Source organism: Mauremys mutica, chromosome 4 (genome assembly GCF_020497125.1).
Source record: "Mauremys mutica isolate MM-2020 ecotype Southern chromosome 4, ASM2049712v1, whole genome shotgun sequence".
Taxonomy (NCBI): Eukaryota; Metazoa; Chordata; order Testudines; family Geoemydidae; genus Mauremys; species Mauremys mutica.
In genome coordinates, this window is record NC_059075.1 from 60,019,592 (window position 1) to 60,040,238 (window position 20,647).

General features: G+C 44.3%; 1 long non-coding RNA gene across 1 annotated transcript; it reads right to left on the reverse strand.

Annotated features, from left to right (window-relative positions):
* Positions 1-1,679: 1,679 nt before the first annotated feature.
* LOC123370450 lies at positions 1,680-20,355 on the reverse strand. Its single transcript, XR_006579413.1, has 4 exons — positions 20,308-20,355; positions 15,205-15,306; positions 2,692-2,834; positions 1,680-2,196 (listed from the first exon to the last, which is right to left on the reverse strand). It is a non-coding gene; the product is annotated as an uncharacterized LOC123370450 (long non-coding RNA).
* Positions 20,356-20,647: the final 292 nt, after the last annotated feature.

Consider the following 20,647-nt stretch of genomic DNA (forward strand, 5'->3'; position numbering starts at 1 on the left):
CAAATGTCAAGTCTTGCGCAGTTTTTATTTTTCGCTGTCACTCAGAATTCCATACGGCTTAGAGCTCTGGCCAGTTTTCAGGCAGAGGGGCTCTTTGAACAATTTAAGAGGAGAATTGAGTAGAGGCCAGTAATCCAGGAACCGGAAGCGAGCAAGATTGAGTCTGTTAGGAGCAGATGTTAATATGTGACCTTGGTATGTGTGATTGATGGGAAACTTGCGGTTGGGAGCGAGGGGGGGGGGGGAGTCCTTATGGAGGTGTGGATATCTGTAGGGTTGTAGAATGAGGCGACAAAGGGATAGGGAAAGTAATTAGGTATCTTTGTGTGTGTCGAGAGAGCCACCCAAGGAGGAAGATGCTGAGTGAGCACCAGATGGGGGCATTGTTTTTTCTGTGGCTTCCATCCCAGGAGTATCTGAGAGAGGAATCAAATGAATTAAAAATAAAAAAGAAGTTGACTTCTTAGTGGTAAAAGCCAAAAACCCCTCAGCCTCCAAGGCCTGTGCCTTCAGAACACCAGACGGAAACACCCACTGGAACAGAGCCATTCAGCAAAGCATTCTGAGGGATGACGGATTATCACCTTGGAGGGTGAGGGAGGGAGCGGGGAGTCCCTTCAACATCACCAGATCAGTGGGTGTCTGTAATTTGTATTACAGTGGCACCTAGAGACTTCAACCGTGACAGAGAGACCCTGTTGTGCTGGGTACTGTACATGCACATAGTGAAAGTCTGTCCCTGTCCCAAAGAGTTTATAGTTGAAATAGGACAAAGAAAGGGTGGAGAGGAAACAGAGGCAGAGAGGGGTGAAGTGACTTGCCTAAGCTCACCCCGCAGGTCAGTGGCAGGGCTGGGAATAGAAGCCAGGTCCTCTGACTCCTAGGCTGGTGTGCCATCCACTGGACTCACTTTCTTTGTCTATTGCTCTGTGTGCAAATCTAAATGTATCTCCATTGGGCTGGTTTATTTTACGCAAATTAAAGATTGTGTTTTCTTTGAGGCTGTTGGCAGGTTCGCTGTGGGATTTGGATCCACTGGAGAAGAGCGTCATCCGCTGCAGCAGGTTGGAGACAGCTTGGAGATTGAGGTGGCTGCAGAAATGGGTCTGTAAGGCCGCTAGCCGGGTGGGAAAACTTGGTATTGCAGGTTATGTGGGTGTGCACCATCCGGTTATGTGGGATAGACCATCGCTATCTATTGGCAAAGCCACCAGCAATCGGTGAAGGCACAAGGAGGGGGAGATGCATGCAGGGAGTTAGCTAGTGAACATCCCGAGCCACAAAGCTCTATACTTATTTTGATTTCTGTATTTAGAAAATACTACAGTGTTGGACATCGCCGGACTTGCCAGTTTGTGCATGGTCCATTTCCCAAGTGTGTCATCCTAACTGTTTATCAAGAGCCGCGTTCACAAGCTCTTCACTAGTTCTGAATTGTTCAAATGTCTCTCCTTTTATTTTCCTTCTCACGCTAGGGTGACCAGAAGCAAATGTGAAAAATCAGGACCGGGGCGGAGTGGGGGGGGAATAGGGGCCTATATAAGAAAAAGACCCAAAAATCGGGACTGTCCCTATAAAATCGGGACATCTGGTCACCCTATCTCACGCACAGATTTGGAGAAGCATTGGGCATCACAACCACCAAAGAGCATTTATTGATGGTATCCTCGCTCATCAACTAGTAATGGACCTAATTTCTTTCTGGCTTTCCCCATGTTAGTAGTACCTGTTCTGATTCCCCCCTTCCCCCACACACATACCTTTACCCTCTTTGGCTGCTCTAATCCTGCATTTTCACAACCTTTATCTTTTCTCTGCAGTATTAACTGATTATATTATCTTTTGCTTCTGTCTCACTTCCAAGGAAAGCTGCTATTATACCTCAGATCTCTGATTAGTCCTTGATGAAGCCACATTGGCCACCTCTTGCTGTGGTCTTTTACAGTGGAATAGTAGCCTGTGTGTTCGTTCGTTCTCTCTCTCGTGTGCGTGCTCTCTGGAGTGCCTTCATTTCTTGCTCCTGCAGACAGTAGCACCAGGCTCAGGCAAAGAAGCATTCTAGCCAGGAGCCATCTGCACCGGGAAACTGGTGAGTGATCCCATGGCCTTTCCCTCAGTGGCCACCTCCATCTGTAAAAATACATCTGCAGCGGAGTGTGACGCTGTCATCTGCCAATGTCTCAGTCCAGGAGGTCTCTACAGCAATGAAAAACGGGTTTACACTCAACAGGAAGAAAAATGCCTCAAATGGACAGGGCCCCAAAGGGCAGAGGCGAGCATAGTTTTGTATATCTTGATATGGCTGGGATTTGGGGGAAGAGGGGAAATAGGACTTTTGATGGGTGCTTGACTATTAGGTAGGTCTGCCATCTGGTGGCAGACTCGTGACTGGAAAGCATTGCCAGAGTGTTATGCATGGTAATGAGGGTAAGAACTGATCTAGCTATCGTCATCATTACTTTAAAAGAAGCCAAATCCTGGAGTCCTTACTCAAGTTACAAAAAAAATAAAAATCCCCCAAAACCCTCCCTAAGAGAGTTTTGTTTTGAAAAGGACTGAGGACTGCAGGCTTGGCCCATAGTGCCTATAGCTGTAACACACCCACCAAGCATAGCTCCGTGGAGAAACACTGCTGCTGGATGGCAAGGCCAGCGATCATTGGGACGGGGGTCAGTGCCTTGAGCTGCTTACCCTGAGGTCTGATGAAAAGAACCAGGAAGATCTCTACAACTCAGCAGTGCCTCGAGTGCTGCTCCATGAGGCTCGGCCAAACCCCTCAATATGGGCAGACACAGAGCAGTTTGGATTATGTGGTGATTTCCTCTCCATAGGCCCTTGGAAATGGAAAGAGCAATTTATAGAAGTGATGGACTGTTTTTCATTAATGGGAGAGGGACCCTGTACACAAGTGAAGGGAGAGAATGAGTCCTGGGAGTGAGATGAGGGAGGAAGGGGGAAAAAAAGTCAATGTCTGTTACTGACACTGAATTGGCTCCTTAAGTATACAGAGGGGGGTGAATTGGTGTGGTTTGTGGGAGAGGTGGTGTGGGGTAGCACATAGTAACCACTTACAGTATGTGCAAAATGTTTCAGACCCCAGCCCCGCATGTCATAAATACGGTGGTGTAACCGGCTTCTGGAGAAGGCAGTCCTCTCATCTTTCACTCCCAGAGCTCCAGTGATGCATCCTATCAGGGCCATGAGAGGCCATACACTCTCTACTACCCACTCCTCACATATTAACTGTCCTTGCCAGATAGTGAGGATACAAAAAAACAACTTGCGGGTCTGTGAAAGCTCAGCACAGACCTCTGTGGACTGAACAATGACTTGTGGATTTTTAGAGTTGCATTTTGGGTGTTGTGGATCCCTGTTCTGGGCTGTCTATTTTTGTGCTGTTGTAAAGAATACTGGTTTTGTTTGTTTTTAGATCACCTACGGATACAATACAATTATATGTTTAATCTAGATTGTTGGGTGAAGGTAATGTTATGGAGTTGTAGGAAATAATCCATAGAGACAATTCCAAATTATGGAACACTTCCTGATATTGATGGAATCCAAATAAAATTCAGTAAACATTATCACAGTAACCTGAGCTTGCAAGTATGTGCAAACTCCCACAGTGCACTGGTGCAAAGACTGTTTTGAAGCATGGTAAGTGAGGATATGCAGTGCTGAGACACAATTTTGCTTGCTGGAATAATGCTGTGTGGACAACCAGCCATGTTTGTGGAACTAGGTTCCGACGTGCTCTGGTGCAGTGTGGATAGGCCCTCCCTGGCTTTTTAGAAAGATACAGCTGCAGCTCCTGAGCTGCTTTTAAAGGAAATGTTCTCATACAAAATGGGAAATGACTGCCTAGGAAGGAGTACTGTGGAAAATAATCTGGGGGTCATAGCACACCACAAGCTAAATATGAGTGAACAGTGTATGTTGCAAAAAAAAAAAAATTATTGTGGTATGTATTAGCAGGAGTGTTGTAAGCAAGACGTGAGATGTAATTCTAACACTCTGCTCTGTGCTGACTAGGCCTCAGCTGGAGTATTGTTTCCAGTTCTTGGTGCCACATTTCAGGAAAGATGTGGACAAATTTGAGAGAGTCTAGAGAAGAGCAACAAAAATTATTAAAGGTCTAGAAAACATGACCTGTGACGGAAGATTGAAAAAATTGGGTTTGTTTAGCCTGCAGAAGAGAAGACTGAGAGGGGACATGATAACAGTTTTCAAGTACATAAAAGATTGTTACAAGGAGGAGGGAGAAAAATTGTTCTCTTTAACCTCTGAGGATAGGACAAGAAGCAATGGGCTTAAATTGCAGCAAGGGCAGCTTAGGTTGGACATTAGGAAAAACTTCCTAACTGCCAGGGTGGTTAAGCACTGGAATAAATTGCCTAGGGAGGTTGTGGAATCTCCATCACTGGAGATTTTAAAGAGCAGGTTAGACAAACACCTGCAAGGGACTTAGTCCTGCCCTGAGTGCAGGGGACTGGACTAGATGACCTCTCGAGATCCTGTTCAGTCCTACGATTCTATGATTCTATAGTGCCCCTGCCAGCCTTCTGGTACGTTTCATTAAAAGCTCCAGGACTTGCTTCTTTGTAGGATTATGCTTTTTGCCACAGGATACAGTGCCCTCAATTTCTTTACCAAGAATCCTTGTTACCAGTGCTGTTCCTTACAGAAAACTCGGTGCAAGTTTTACCTGTAAACCAGAAAAATGGATAGAAGTGAGAGATAATGTAGGGTGAGATCAGGAAAAAAAGACTTCTTGACAATGAAATTGATTAAGCTGTGAATAGTCTCCCAAAGGAAGTGAGTCACTTCTGCATGTAGCATTTAAATTGGACTGCACAGAAGAGTAAATTCAGGAGGCAGAGTCCTGTGTATTCCTGCTTCCATGACTGCAGGCTTTTGTTCCAGAATCATTGCTATTACATTTTTTTATTTGTTTATTTGAATCCTTTTGGTTGCAAAGAGATCTTTGCAAAAGTGAATCTACTTTAACTCAATATCTTGCTTGTTTATCTCCCTGGGTCTGGAGACAGCCTGAAGCAATAGCTCTAAGAGAAGTGTGTGACTAGCACTTGTTAATACTGAAAACCAACAACAAGAAGACTGTCAGCATTAACAATTTAACTGTGCATCGTTTTAGCTGAAACAGCCAGGTAATGTTTCTATCCCACAATCCCAACCACCTTCCATGCCTTCCCAAGTGCTTAAAGCCCCACCAAGGCCTTAATCAAAGGCCAAATCCCCCAGCTTCCCCTTGTTAGCGTCCCTAGGCATTGCCAACACAAATCCATGGCACATCGAAACCATGGGGACAATGTAAAAAAGAATTGGATTTTGTATCAAAGTAAGCAACATGAGGAATACTGGACCTAGTCTCAATTGTTTTCCTATTTATATTAAATGAACTCTTTCTGTGAACCTGATATTGGTATGGAATTTATGGCCTGACACACCTGAGGGGTTCAGCTCGCTACGGAGGTTTTTGGGGCTGCGTGCTCTGGGTGTCCCTAAGCCTCCGACTGCCAGAAGCTGGAACTGGACAACAGGGGATGGATCACTCAATAATTGCCCTGTTCTGTTCATTCCCTCAGAAGCATCTGATACTGGCACTGTCAGAGACAGAATACTGGGCTATATGGCCCATTGGTCTGACCCAGGATGGCTGTTCTTATGTTCTTATGATCACTATACCAGGTGTGACAATTGTGCATTGCAAGAGAGATGGACTGTATGAGCTAATAGGCCAGGCAACATGTACTCTGTCAAGCTGGACCTATGTTCTCCAGCAGGATCTGTGGTTTCTCCAGCACTGTGGTGTGGCAGGCTCAGGAATTCATAGTGGTTTCATTTAAATAACAAATGTAATGCTTTAATGAACTAAAGGACAATGATTAGCTGCACAACCAGTGCAGTAGCCCCATGTGCTGCTTGTTTCGATATTAAATGCACGCTGCTCTATATTTTCAGTGTGCCACATCTATAGTGAAAACTTGTAAGTACCTTGTAGAAGTTGCCGGGGGAAGCTGGAGGTTTGGGCACATTGGAAGGAACAGTTTGGGCATTTGGCACCTGGGTGGTTTAGGGTTATGGCATATCGGATGGATGTTGACATTTAAATTGTCATCTAAGGTTTCAGAGTAAAGTCCACTGAGATAACGAGCCGGTTCAGACCTCAGAGCTTTTGTTTCATACTGTCTGCAGTCTCACAAAGACAACACTCTGTTTACATTTGCTTCATGGTTTTACGCTTTATATTTTGGATATAAAATATTTTTTTTAAATGAAAGCTGAGATTCTGGAGCACGATTCTGTGGCAAGTGATGGATTCTAGGGCATGTCCCCCACCTGTAGAATGGAGAAATACAGGGGGCTACCAATGCATCTCTGGCAGCTTAAGACTCCGGGTATTTCTACAGAGCAAAAGCTGTACATCAGCTAGCTTTATTCCAGTTAGCATGCGTAACGCAGGGAAGGTAACGCAGTGCAGGCCAGCAAGCCAAGTAAAGAGCCAGGGTTTGGACCAGGCTTGTATGATCTGTGCTGCAGCTCACATTGCGCTGTCTGCACGGCTCGGTGACCCAAGCTAGCTCAGACAGGCAAGCCCCCACACAGCTTTTCCTCAGTAGACATAAACTCTGTGACTTGTGGGACTTATTTCACAGGGGGTAAGACCAGAAGGGACCACCACCTCGTCTCGACAGTAGACAGTTCCTGGATGCCATCGTGTTGTGAAGTCAGAGAGCAAAAGCCATAAGCTGTTGGTTACATTTAGCTGCCACGACAGCATGTGTACTTGTAACGGACAGTAATTGTGTCACAGCAAAGTGACAGGAGCAGTTCTGACTGTCAGATTAAAGTGACAGAATCCTCTTAACAGGTTTCCCACAGCTTTGTCCCATTCAAGTGACTACTGAAAAATGAGCCCCAGACAAAACAGCACGTGTATCTGAGTGTTTTGACTGATTAAAGATGGCAGGGTCAGGCTCGGAGGGAGGGAGAATCTTCCAGGAAAAAGTGGGAGCATTAGCATAGGCCCATATTAACTAGTCTGGGACAGCCAAGAAAGAGAAATCATGGCTTGAATAGAGGTAGATGTGCTCCTCCAGTGGCTGCTGTTGGTATGGAGCCTTTTTCTCTCTCCCTTTCAGCCAACACCATTTTCCCAGATCAATAATTTTTTAGAAACTTGAAAGTCTTATTCACAAACCCAGCACTTGTCTTCAAGAGAAGCACAATTGCGTTTACTATCATGCCTCCTTTGTTCTTTTCTGAGCTAACAGCAGCACCGTCAACAGAGCTTCCTCAGAACTAATGGATGAGCACACTCGAGAACCGACATCCTGCTAAGATAGAAAGCACATCCCACCATGGCTTGAATAGCAAAACTTTAAAAGTGACCTGCAAAGAATTTATTACAAATGGGCTTTTGCCTGTTTGTTTGTTTATGATGGAGAAAGAATGTCGGAAAGATTTTTCTTTTCCATGTTTAAAAAAATAAGATCTGTTTTTCTTTTAACCTTAAGAAATATCAGGAATGTCAAGTTTTCTCTTTTCTGGTTTTACAGGAGGATTTCTTACAAGTCTCAGGGATGTTTATCATGAGCTCCAACACATTAAGGGAACAAAGAGAACTGTGGGAATTAGGTACCAGTCAGACTACTTCAATACCTGGAAAAATACTGGAACAAATAATTAATTAATTTGTAGGCACCTAGAGGATAATAAGTTTATATGGAATAGCCAGCATGGATTTGTCAAGAACAAATCATGCCAGACAATCTAATTTCTTTCTTTGACAGGGTTACTGGCCTAGTGGGTAAGGGGGAAGCAGTAGACATGAGATATCTTGGTTTTGTAAGATTTTTAACACAGTCCTATGTGACAGACTCGTAAGCAAACTAGGGAAATGTGGTCTACGTGAAACTACTATAAAATGGTTGCGTATCTGGTTGAAAAACCATCCTGAGTCACTATCAATGGTTCACAGTCAAACTGGAGGACATATATAGTGGGGTCTGGCACTAGTCAATGTTTTCATTAACGATTTGGATTATGAAGTGGAGAATATGCTTATAAAATTTGCAGATGACACCAAGCTGGGAGGGTTCACAAGCACTTTGGAGGGCAAGATTAGAATTCAAAACAACCTTGACAAATTGGAGAATTGGTCTGAAATCAACAAGATGAAATCCAGTAAAGATAAGTACAAAGTACTATATTTAGGAAAGAAAAATCAAAGACAGCTACAAAATGGGGACTAACTGTGGAAGTTGGTAGTACTGCTGAAAAGGATCTGGGAGTTATAGAGGATCACAAATGAATGAGTCAACAATGTGATGCAGTTGCAAAAAAGGCTAATATGAGGGGTGTATTAACAGGAGTGTCAGATGCAGGACGGGGGGGGTAGTTGTTCCGCTCTACTTGGCACTGACAAGGTGTCAGATGGAGTACTGCGTCCAGCCCTGGGTGCCACACTTTGAGAGTTGTGGACAAACTGGAAAATCCAAAGGAGAGCAACAAAAATGTTACAAGGTTTAGAAAACCTGACCTGTGAGGAAAGATTATAAAACCTGGGCATGTTTAGTCTTGAGAAAAGAAGACTAAGGGGACCTGATAAGTTTTTTAATATGTTAAGGACTGTTCTAAAGAAGACTGATCAGTTGTTCTCCATGTCCATTGAAGGTAGGACAAGAGGTAATGGGCTCAATCTGCTGCAAGGGAGAGATTTAGGTTAGATGTTAGGGAAATTTTTCTAACTATAAGGATAGTTAACAAACACCTACTTTATCCAAAATGTTAATTAGTTACTGAAGCTCAGTGTGTTTAGTAAAAACAAAGAAAAACTGAAAGAGTTCTGAATTATCTGGTGAAAAATCCCCTCCGCTCTCAATCACTTAATTTTCAAGTTTTTTGACTCTTACAATGTGAACATTTCACTGATTCTCCCATCACCAAAGAGTCTTCCAGGCTAGAGGGGATTTTAATTTTTCATGTTAAAAAGAAAAGTGTGCGTGTGGGGGAACAAACATTTTTCAAGTCTTTGGCATCCAGACTGAGAAATAAAGGGCACAACCCTGCAATTTTTCCCTTTGCAGGCCACATTTAACAAGGAGAAACATCCTTTTTAGTCCTTCTACTGTGTGTATTACACTACTGTGTATTGTATGTAGAGGAACTATTCATCTCTATTCAAGCCCCACTAAGCACCATCTAACTGTCCCTCTAGCAAGCTGCATATACCCCTCACAACCAGCACAGATTAGAGCCAAGCTCCCAAGGACTCCCATTTTGATTAAAAATTTTCACAGATCCTGAAACCCCCTGCCCAGCCCCAGACCCCGGTCCCACACCACCTCTTCTCACCCCCGCTCCACCCCTGCCCCTCCTCTTCCCCTCATCTTTCTGCCCCCTCCCCTGAGTATGCCCCTTCCCCACTCCTCCCCCTCCCTTCTGCACACCACTGAACAGCTGTTTCACGAATTGCAGGAGGCACTGGGAGGGAGGAGAGGGGTTGATCAGTGGGGCTGGTGGCTCTGGACATGATTTGCAGACCCCCTGGAGTACCCTCACGGTCTCCTAGGGGGTCCGTGGACCCCAGTTTGAGAAACCTTGTGTTAGAGGATTAGAGGTGACTCTGAGCTGCAAAGTTTGGGTTTGTTCTGAACTTCTGTAAAGTTCAGGGGCGTTCAACCATTTAAAAAAAAGAAGCCAGCCACAAAGTAAAAAATATAGCTCTGTACTCTTGCAAAGTTTAGGCATGATTGGATCCAGAGTTTTGGTTCGGATCATCTATCGATCATACAATTAAAAGTGGCCAAAATGATAGGTTCCTTAATACACTGTACTGACTGAATGTACATCATTCATATATATCCATAATACAGCATCTCTGTATGTATTTATAAAATTGTATTACTCTCCCTTCTCAAAACTAATTCTTTCTTGGAGGTTTATAAACTAGTCATACATATTAATAGAAAAATAAATACCATGTGAAAACAGGAGCCCTGAAGCTTGCAGCCAAGCGACCCTCTGGTTTTATTGCCTACTCCCTGGTCATTTTCTCTGGTGTTTGTCATCTCTTCCTCTAAATGTATGGCCCAATCCCACTCCCTTTGAAGTAAATGAAAAATCTAAAATTGACTTCAGTGGGTGTTAGATAGTCCCTGAGTTTGTAAATTCTTTGGGGCAAGGACACTGTATTCCTTCTGGAAAGCACCATTTGTATCTATGATTTTCTGTAAATAATAAAATATACCCACACCAGCATAGGCGGCAGGTTTGTATAATTTTTGGGGCCCAAAATGGTGGTGCCCCCCCCCCCGCTCCCGCCCTGTAAGCCGATATAAAATGAAGCTACAACGCGTCAGTGCCACAAGATTACAAGGGTCAATTAAAAGTGGAAAGTCAGAAGCAGCACTTGCCTACTTCAATATACAGTATTATATTTTGTTGCACCTGTTGTGATGAATTGGGAATGTTCTTAATATTTTCTTTGAATACTGTGTGGGTGCCTCAGTTTTCCCTGCAAGTTGCCAACTGAAGGTGTTGGGGACAAAGAGATCAGGTGGTCTCCCTGTCCGGAAGAGACACAGAGGCCAGAGAAGGGAGTGTCAGTTTGGAGCTGGCTGGGGAAATGGGGAGAGACCCAGAACTTGGTTCTGGGCTCCCCACCCCCCAAGATGGACCTGAAATAGGGGTTCTGTTTTCTGTACCAACAAGCTCTGTTTAAACTGTGTTCCCATCATCTAATAAACCTTCTGTTTTACTGTCTGGCTGAGAGTCACATCTGACTGTGGAGTTGGGGTGCAGGGACCTCTGGTTGCCCCAGGACCAGCCTGGGCAGACTCGCTGTGGAAAGTGCATGACGTGGAAGGGCTGAATGCTCCGAGGTCAGACCCAGGAAGGTGTAAGCTTCTTGCCCTGGAGACAGTATGCTCCGAGAGAGGAGGCTCCCCCAGAGTCCTGACTGGCTTTGTATGGAGTTGTTCCAAAGCATCACAGCATCCCCTTCCACACCGTGCACTTCCCAGAAGTCCGCACAGGCACTGACACTCCCTCCTCCGGCCTTTGTCTCTTTTCCAGGCATTAGGAGGCCACCCGATCTCTCTGTTCTCCAACACCTTCAGTTGGCACCTTGCAGGGGAAACTGATTTGGGAGAAATGAAGTAAAAGCTGCCCAAACCGAGCTTGAGCACTCCTGAATTTTGAGGTGTTCAAATCTGGAAGGCAGGTGCTGGGGGTGGGAGAGGGCTGTGGGCTCCATGGGGGAGCATGGCAGCAACTGTCTGGAGCTGCACGGAGCCAGACACGCTGGTCTGAGTGGCACAGTAAGTGGTTTGGGGGTTGGAAAAGAGGTACGGGGTTCCGGGGGGCAGTCAAGGGACAAGGAGCAGGGGGGGTTGGATGGGGCAGAGGTTCGGAGGGGCAGTCAGGGGACAGGCAGCAATTGGATAGGCATGGGAGTCCAGGAGGTTTATCAGGGGACAGGTAGGAGGGTCCTGGGGGGAAGTTGGGTGGGGTCTCAGGAGGGGGCAGTTGGGGACAAGGAGAAGGGAGGCTTAGATAGGGGCTGAGGTCCCAAGGGGCAGTTAGGGGCAGGGGTCTCGGGGGGGGTAATCGGGGGACAAGGACCAGTGGTGCTTAGATAGGGGGTGGCGGTCCTGGGGGGCAGTTGGGGCAGGGGTCTGGGGAGGGGGCAATTAGCGGCCAGGAGCTGGGATTCAAAGGGCTCTGGGCTGCTGGCAGCCGTGGGGAGCCCAGAGCCCTTTAAATCCCAGCCGCAGCCGGGAATCAGAGGGCTCTGGGCTGCCTGCAACCGCAGGGAGCCCAGAGCCCTTTAAATCCCAGCCGCGGCCGGGAGTCAGAGGGCTCTAGGCTGCCCGCTGCGGCAGGGAGCCCAGAGCCCTTTAAATCTCAGCCGCGGCCGGGAGTCAGAGGGCTCTGGGCTGCCTGCAGGCAGCGCAGAGCCCTCTGACTCTCTGCCGGCAGCCCAGAGCAGGGGAGAAACCTAGCTCCAAATATTGCTGGAGCAGAGCCCCTGACTGTGAATATTCCTGGGGCTAAAGCCCCAGGAGCCCATATAAGTTGGCGCCCATGCACACCAGCACCTGTATGGTTTTGATAATGAAAGCAAATGTTAAGCACTTCTGTCAGTGTACCCAGGCTTCTTTCCTATTTCTCCCGGTGTTCTAGAGATTTGGGCGGGAGGCATTTTAAAGGCAAATATAAACAATTTTGAAAAGCCTGATGCAAGTTTCTTCTGCTGCTGGTGCCAGCAAAACTGATGCTTAGGATTCTTCTCTTGGATATTGAATGGCCTCTTTGTCTCCTTTCCATCAGGCAGGGCCCAGATTAAGCACAGTTTCCACTAGAATGTCTCTGTGACTGCAGAACCAGGGAGGTGATGAATGGCTAGGACTGCATGTTCCTTGGACAGAATTTGAACAGCAGAATCCCTTGATTTTAACTAGGATTTCCTATTTTTGTTACAGATGACATTCAAAGGGAGGGTGTCAGGGGGAATGAGTCTCTGTCCACTTTTTGCTAAGCAGAAGAGGGCAGCGCAGGTCAGTGAGATGACCTATGCATTGCTCATTCTGAGTCAGGAGCAGAGGAAGATTTTGGGCAGGTCACAGTTTCTCCATTTGTAACATAGGGAGAGAGTAATTATCTACCAAATCTGCCAATAAGTGCTTTGAGATCCTTGGATGAGAAGTGCTCAGTTTTATCATGGAGCTGCTCAGTAATTTTGTGATTATTTTTTGGCAGGAGTGGGGTAAAAAGTGGAAAGATTAAAATGAATTGAGCAGTTTGATTAAGTAGGTCCTTAAAATTACTTATTTTTGATTGTAGTGTCTAATGTTTTGGGGTTCTCCTTTGATCTGAAATGGCTTGATTTTAACAGGCCAAACTTTCCAGGGAGTTAAAGGATTTTTTTAAACGAATGGAATGCTTAGACTAATTTTGACATAAATTGGTTTCCGTTAAAGCTCTTGGCACTACTCACCATTACTATTGAGATTATAAACTCCATGTGTCTCATTTTATCATGTGTTTACAGTGCTGAGCACAACAGGGCCATGATCTCTGAATGAGGACTCTGGGCGCTATCACAATACAAATAATTTCAGTCACTGTGGATGAAGCCAGCCACCTTTGAAAGATTTGCCTGTTTAAAGTTTTCAACACCAGCCCCTCACACTGAATGTTTTAAATGCTGGCAAGCAAATCTTGCAATGGCAGCCACTTTGTGTTGAAATGATAGTGTGTAAAGATTGAAATTATGCTCTCGGACTCCGCCCTAACCCCAGTGCCAAATGCCTGCTAGGCACTCCTTCATTTGAAAATGACCATAAGCGCTGGCCACTGTGATGGGGCAAGGCCAGATGGCTACAGTAAAGCAGTGAGGAACAGGTATGTTAGCCCCAGGCTGAACAAATCCCTGGTCCCGTGGTAACCAAATGGCTCCAGGTTAATCAAGACACCTGGGGCCAATTAAGATCTTTCTAGAAGGCAGTGGAGATAGCTACATTGATTGGGACACCTGAAGCCAATCAAGGGCTGGCTGGAACTAGTTAAAAGCCTCCCAGTTACCTCAGTGAGGTGTGTGTGTGTGTGGAGCTGGGAGCAAGAGGCACAAGGAGCTGAGAGTGAGGGTGAGGGTGTGCTGCTGGAGGCTTGAGGAGTACAAGCATTATCAGACACCAGGAGGAAGGTCCTGTGGTGAGGATAAAGAAGCAGGAAGCCAGATAAGGTAGGGCTGGGAAAGGCTCTAGATGATGAGGCATGATGCTCCCCATTTAACTTCAGAGGAGAAGTACTCTTGCTTGCTCTTTTCACAGAAAGGCTTGGGTTCTTTTCCAAACTCTCCATCTCTGGCATCCGAGCATGGGCTTCCTCTGTTCTTGGCATCAAGATTTGATAAATTGAAATTCAATAAAGACAAGTGCAAAGTACTACACTTAGGAAGGAATAATCAATGCACAACTACAAAATGAGGAATAACTGGCTAGGTGGTGCTACTGCCAAAAAGGATCTGGGGGTTATAGTTGATAAACTGAATGAGTCAACAGTGCAATACAGTTGCAAAAAAGGTGAATGTCATTCTGGGGTATTTTAACAGGAGTGTGGAAATTGTCCTGCTGTACTTCACACTGGTGAGGCCTCAGCTGGAGTACTGTCGCCAGTTCTGGGCACCCACTTCAAGACAGATGTGAACAAATTGGAGAGAGTCCAGAGGAAATGAGAAGGTTTAAAAAACCTGCTGTATGCGAAAAGGTAAAATACTGGTATGTTTAATCTTGAGAAAAGAAGAGTGAAGGGGGGACCTGATAATAGTCGTCAAATATATTAAGGGCTGTTATAAAGTGGACTGTGATCAGTTGTTCTCCATGTCTAGGGAAGGTCGGCCAAGTAGTAATGGGCTTAATCTGCAGCAAGGGAAAACTCTCTAACTATGATAGCTGAGTAGTGGAACAGGCTTCCCAGGGAGGTTGTGGAATCCCTATCATTGGAGGTTTTTAAGAACAAGTTAAACAAACTAGATATAGTCTAGGTACACTTGGTTCTGTCTCAGCGTGTCTCTAGCTGACCTCTCGAGGTTCCTTCCAGTCCTACATTTCTATGACTCTAAGTTGACTTCATGGGCAACTGATCACCAGCTCCTGGAAATGAGATGCCCCATCCCAATTGGTTTGTATGCTATAATGTCTTGTATAACAATTTCTCAGTATTTCAGCTAGTGGAGATGTAAGGGATTAGGTTTGACAGCAATAACTTGATTCCAACTAAAATTCTTCTGGCTAACTGATGGGTTAATATCACAGATGAAATTTCATAGATTTTTAAGGGCAGAAGAGACTATTATGATCAACTACACTGCCTGCCTGCGTAACACAGGCCATAAAACCTCATCAGTAACTTCTGCATGAAGCCCATAATTCCTGTCTGAGTAATAACATATCTTTTAGAAAGACATCCTATACTGATTTAAAGATACCCAGTCTTGATTTCAGCAGCCTTCAAAATCTGTTCGCTGCTGTTGGCTGTTGAAGTTCACAGTGCGGGGGTCTGGAGTTCTGCATTTGAAAATGCATCCCATGACCTGACATTGCAGAACTTTACACAACATCCTTCTCCCTTGTCAGGGGCATTCGGATACTCCGTGTCCACTAATTCATTTCAAACCTCAATCTTGAACAGCAGATCTCTTAAATGCCATTTTTAATAAGCCATGCTACCCAGCGTCTTCTCTTTTATCTTAGCAGGACTTGTATCACCACCAGGGACCTGCAAATTAAAACACGACATGTATTTGCCTTTGTATATTTCATAATGTTATTGTCCAGGCAAACATGGAAAATCCAGTGGGGATGAGGGCAAAGCAAGGAAATTAAAAGACTACACACATGTGGATGTTACTTCATGATCAGTAGGTGATGTGCAGCCTCTTTATTCCCCCCAGTGAAATATCTGCCTCCCCTCATGCCCTAAGCAACAGGGTTACATATAATTCCAACAGAGTAGGAGGATCAGCAGGGTTCTGCTGCTAACAGGAACTAGAGCCTTAATTTCATGATAGGGGAAAATTACATTCAATACGAAGGTAATTGCTACAGGATGAGGGTGATTTAACAATTAAACCTTTATATTTAGTCATTGTGATGTCATGGGCCTTTCTTTTTTTTTTTTTTCATGGAAGGGATTGAGGGGTGGCAATTCTTTCTTAATGAAGTATGACCTTGTAAATTTCCTTTCCTTCTGTATCAGTGCTGAACTGAGGCTAATAAGTAGGGTTGCGTTAATGGCACACTGAATAATTACAGGCTATAAAAAGGATTATATGGCACATTAGTGCCATCAGTTATTTTTACCATATTAGCCATTTTCAGGCGCACACAAATGTGGTGGGGGGTTTGGTTTTTCCTTTCCTAGGAGGAGAAAGCTGAAACATCCTGTGGGAGAATCAGATTCACAAATGTATTGTTCTGCCTCTGTTTCTTTTGGGATGCAGTCTGCCTGAGATGGCTTAGAATCCTGTGCCACCAATATCTCAGCTGTGTAGGTCTGGCAGCAGGTGATCCTTCAATCAACAGGAATATCTGTATATCCTACTGAAAAAACCCTTAAAGACACTATCCCTTACAGACCACCCACAACATGAAATTAACTAGAGCATTTTTGGGGACTTTTTCTTATATAGGCGCCTATTACCCCCGTCCCATTTTTTCACAGTTGCTATTTGGTAACCCTAAAGAGAGTGCAACATTAGGGATTTTTGCCCCAGTTAAATTGTTTAGTCCTTCTGCATTTCTCTCCACTCAGAAAATACACATAGATTAGTCAATCTCTTTGTCTTTTTAATTGTTTATTTCTAATCCAGTTTACTTGCTAATTCTCATACTTTACCAGGATACTGCAGTGTTTTGGGGCTGGAAACCCAGCAGGGAAATAAGCCTTTCAAAATTAACTCTGTCCACTCCAAGCTTTTGTACTGATCTGTTGTAAAAAATTGTTAGCAAAGCCTAAATTTTGGATATAAATTATCCTCTCTCTATTTTAAATGTGGCTCCCCCCAGTGGAGAGGAAAGTGCAAGAAGGCCACTTTGTGATGTCCCCAAGGATTCCATTAAAGCCTTTTACAGCTCAGCTTTTCTGAGGCCACATTGGACCAATGTTTTCATCAAGAACTGGAAGTCCCACTCCTTGCTTCAACCCCTGGCTAGTGGCTCTGCCACTATTTTTGTTTGTTTGTTTTGTTTTTTAATTTATTTATTTATTTAGGTGACCTTAGGCAAGAAGCTTTCTGCCAGCCTGTTCATCCTTAAAATAGGCTTAATATAATATTCATAGCACTGACATGTTCTGTTCTGTGGCTTATTTTTAGCAACAAGACTTACTGCTTGTATGGCACTTTTTATCTTCCAAGTGCTTGGTAAACATCAGCTAATTAATTTGTAACATGTGAGATACAGAAGTAAATAATCCATGTTTGTGAAGCACTCTGAGCTCTTTGGAAAGGTGCACTGTAAGTGACAATATTATTGGACTGACATGTTTGTGACTGTCACAGTTAGCAGCCATCAAACATTCCCATGGTAACTATTTATAAATAGGGTCACACACATTGTAAACCTGTGTGTGTATAAATGTGTGTTATAATAGGACCAGCCATATTTCTCAGTAAAATGTATTTAAAACAAGAAAATGTCTCTATAATCACAGTGGTCACTTTGGGGCTGGCCCCACAAAGAGCTGAGGTGCCCACACTCCTCAGCACAAGTCAACAGGTTAAGGCGCATAAGACATCAAAAGATCACACCCTCTGTCCAAAACAAATCCACTGTGCTTCAGTCTGAATCAGAAACCATGTCAGCCTCTCCATTGTTCTGAGTCCCTTTGCCAGCATAGTCCCCAGAGACACGGGGATGGGTGGGTTGAGAGCAGATTGTCATCCTCTAAGACAGCAATTCTCAAATTTTAGCAACCTGAGGACCCCCATTTTGATTTAAAATTTTTCATGGACCTCCAAAGCCCCCGCTCAGCCCCAGGCCTTGCCCCCCCCTTCCCCCAAGGTCCCACCCCTGCCCCAGCTCTTCCTGCCCCTGCTTCACCCCTGCCCCTCCTCTTCCCCACCTCTTTCTGCCTCCTCCCCCGAGCGCTCCCCATCCTCCCTCCTTCCCAGTGCCTCCTGCATGCTGCTGAACAGCTCTTTCATGGTGTGCAGGAGGCACTGGGAGGGAAGGGGAAGAATTGATCAGCGAAACTGATGGCCCAAGACATAACTCGCAGACCCCAGTTTGAGAAACCCTGCTATAAGAAACTCTTAGGCTCGGATTTTTAGAAGTATTTGGGCAGAAATGTGCATGCCCATTTCTAAAACTCTGGGGCCAAAGATTCTCCTTTTGTGGAGCTACATTATATATTGCACATTATTTCCCCTTCTTGCATGCACTATTTTTACGTGTACAAGAGAGAACTTATTCTGATGCTGTGACTGACAAAGGTCCGGCAGCAAAGGAGGGGACTTTGCAAAAACCATAAAGCAGATACAGACTCTGCTTTTGACTCAAGTTTCATCTTGCAGCTGCAAAGCAACACTGAACAGAGAGATGCTTCACTGGTGTGCGATTGTTAAAGTTTCAATAAACATGGGCGCTTGAATAAAAATTTTACAAATCTCCTCTAAACTCCACTGAAATGTGGTAAATTAATTAGGAGGATGTATGTACTGTTTCTTTAAATTTGTAGCAGGATGCTAGGCACAAGGGGGAATTGATGAAAGCTGTAGGCAGAAACTGCACAGGGAAGCAGAATAATTTTAAGGCCAGATCTGTTTTCCTTATTCTAAGAACTTTTCTTGTTCAGTATTAGAAGAAAGTGACTCTTTCTGCAATTCTTTACCACACAAGTGTGTGCTTGCAAGTTTGCAAAGATGCTCATTAGCCTCAGAGAATAATTCACACAAAATGGACTTTGACATGTATATGTCAATGTCCTTAGTAATAGTAAATCGATCTGTTAGGGAGAACTTCTTCTTGTGTTTGGCATTGTAGCAGTGGTACTTTGTTGTTTTTTTGTTTTTTTTTAGTCTTGTGTTGTTTATACTTCTCTTACACAAGATTATGCCCTGACAGATAGTGTGAAGATGGTGTAGAAATATGATTGATTAAACTATCAATATTTGTCTCAATTTGCTCCATCTTTGATGTAAATTCCCCTCAACCAGCCGTTGATCCTGCTGTCTTCAGATGTTGCTGCTCACTTGATCATCCAGTTTTCAGTGAGGCGCTGCCAATGTTTTAGCAAAGGGCTCCCAATAAAATGTTCCCACTTAACTTGTGATAAATACCATATATTTGGAGTGATCATGCTGGCAATGAAGATGGACAGTGGCCTGGAGGCTGTATTTGTTTTCTCATCTAAACACAATACTTTCTCCTAACCAAAGACAGAGGGAACTCCACTTGGCAAACAAACTCCTATGAAGTGAATTTGCTGGAATGTTTGTTCCCCCAAAATATACCGAGTCCATTAGGCATGGTGCTCTGCTTGTGTCATTTGAAATACAGTGGGGAAGGAGGTTAAGACTCTCTTCTAGATAAGTCCAGGGGTATCTTCTGTGAAAAACTTTTGTAAACACTAGTTAGTCACTACATCAGGTATTGAGTCAGTAGCAACATGTCTGATAAAGCCTGCAACTATACCACTTTGAGCTACAATTCAACATATTAAGCAGAGTTCGGTCTGATGAGTATTTGGATAAGACCCTGCTGAGAAACCCCCCAGCTCCTTCAAGAAGTGGCTGTGATGGTTCAGTAGGTGGCACTCTTAGCTCTGAATCAAAGTCCCAGTATGGTGTTGGGAACATCATCCTGCAGAGGGTGCTTGTTGTCCTTTTTGTGTTAAGTATAAAACTGAGCTCCTGACCACTTGCAGTCATTACAAATCCCATGGCAGTTTTATCAAGGGGGGGAAGTATAAACCCAGTAGCCTTAGCCAAATTCCAATCTGGATAATGGTATTCTGCCTGCTAACATACTTTCAATCAGAAATAACATTCTTCTTTCTCTTCATAGATTCTGGTGAAATATTGCTGTGAGCTGTTAAACATCTGCCAGCTTTCATCCTAACGTCAGCTGCATTTTTGTGCTAGGTGAGGTGATCTATTTGTAAACTTTGTTGAGCGCTTGGGGCCTTTCAGCCCAACATCCCAATCTAAATGTCAATCATTATCACAAATGGTAAAGTATTAAAAAGCAGCCTGAGAAATTCTGAAAAGGCACCAAGTGACAGCATAACCCTAAACAGACACCCTAATTGTTGCCAATGGGATGAGAAATGGAGTCACTCCACACCCTTGTCTGGTCCAGTCTGACATACCCCAGACAAAATTTATGTACAGTTCTCTGTGTAGTTTATGGCAGTCCTGTTAAGCCCATTGGTTTCAATAGGAGTTGTCTGAGTTACAACTGCAGGGCTGGGCCCTTAATAAAATAGTAATACCTAGCTCTTAGTAATACCACCATCTAACACTTTTCAGCTGTAGCTCTCAAAACACTTTACAAAGGAGATCAGTATCATTACCATTTTACAGATGGAGAAACTAAAGCTCTGAAATTAACTGACAAGCGGGGGAGGGAAATAGATCTACGAAAGAGAGAAAAAGTGTAAAGCAAATCATAGAAATGTAGGGCTAAAAGGGACCTGGAGAGGTCATTTAGTCAAGCCCTCCCTCCCACACTGAGGCTGGACCAAATAAACTTAACACCTGACAGGTGTTTGTCTAACCTATTCTTAAAAACCTTCAGTGAGGTGGATGCCGCAACCTCCCCCGGAAGCCTATTCCAGAGCTGAACTATCCTTAAAGTTAGAGATTTTCCTAATATCTAACCCTACATCTCCCTTACTGCAGATCAAGCCCATTACTACTTGTCGTAACTTCTGTGGACATGAAGAACAATTGATCACAGTCTACTTTATAACAGCCATTAATATATCTGAAAACTGTTATCAGGTCCCAGCTTCATTCTTCTTTTCTCAAGACTAAACACACGTCGGTTTTTTTATCTTTTCTCATAGGTCAGGTTTTCTAAACCTTTACTCATTTTTGCTGCTCTCCTCTGGACTC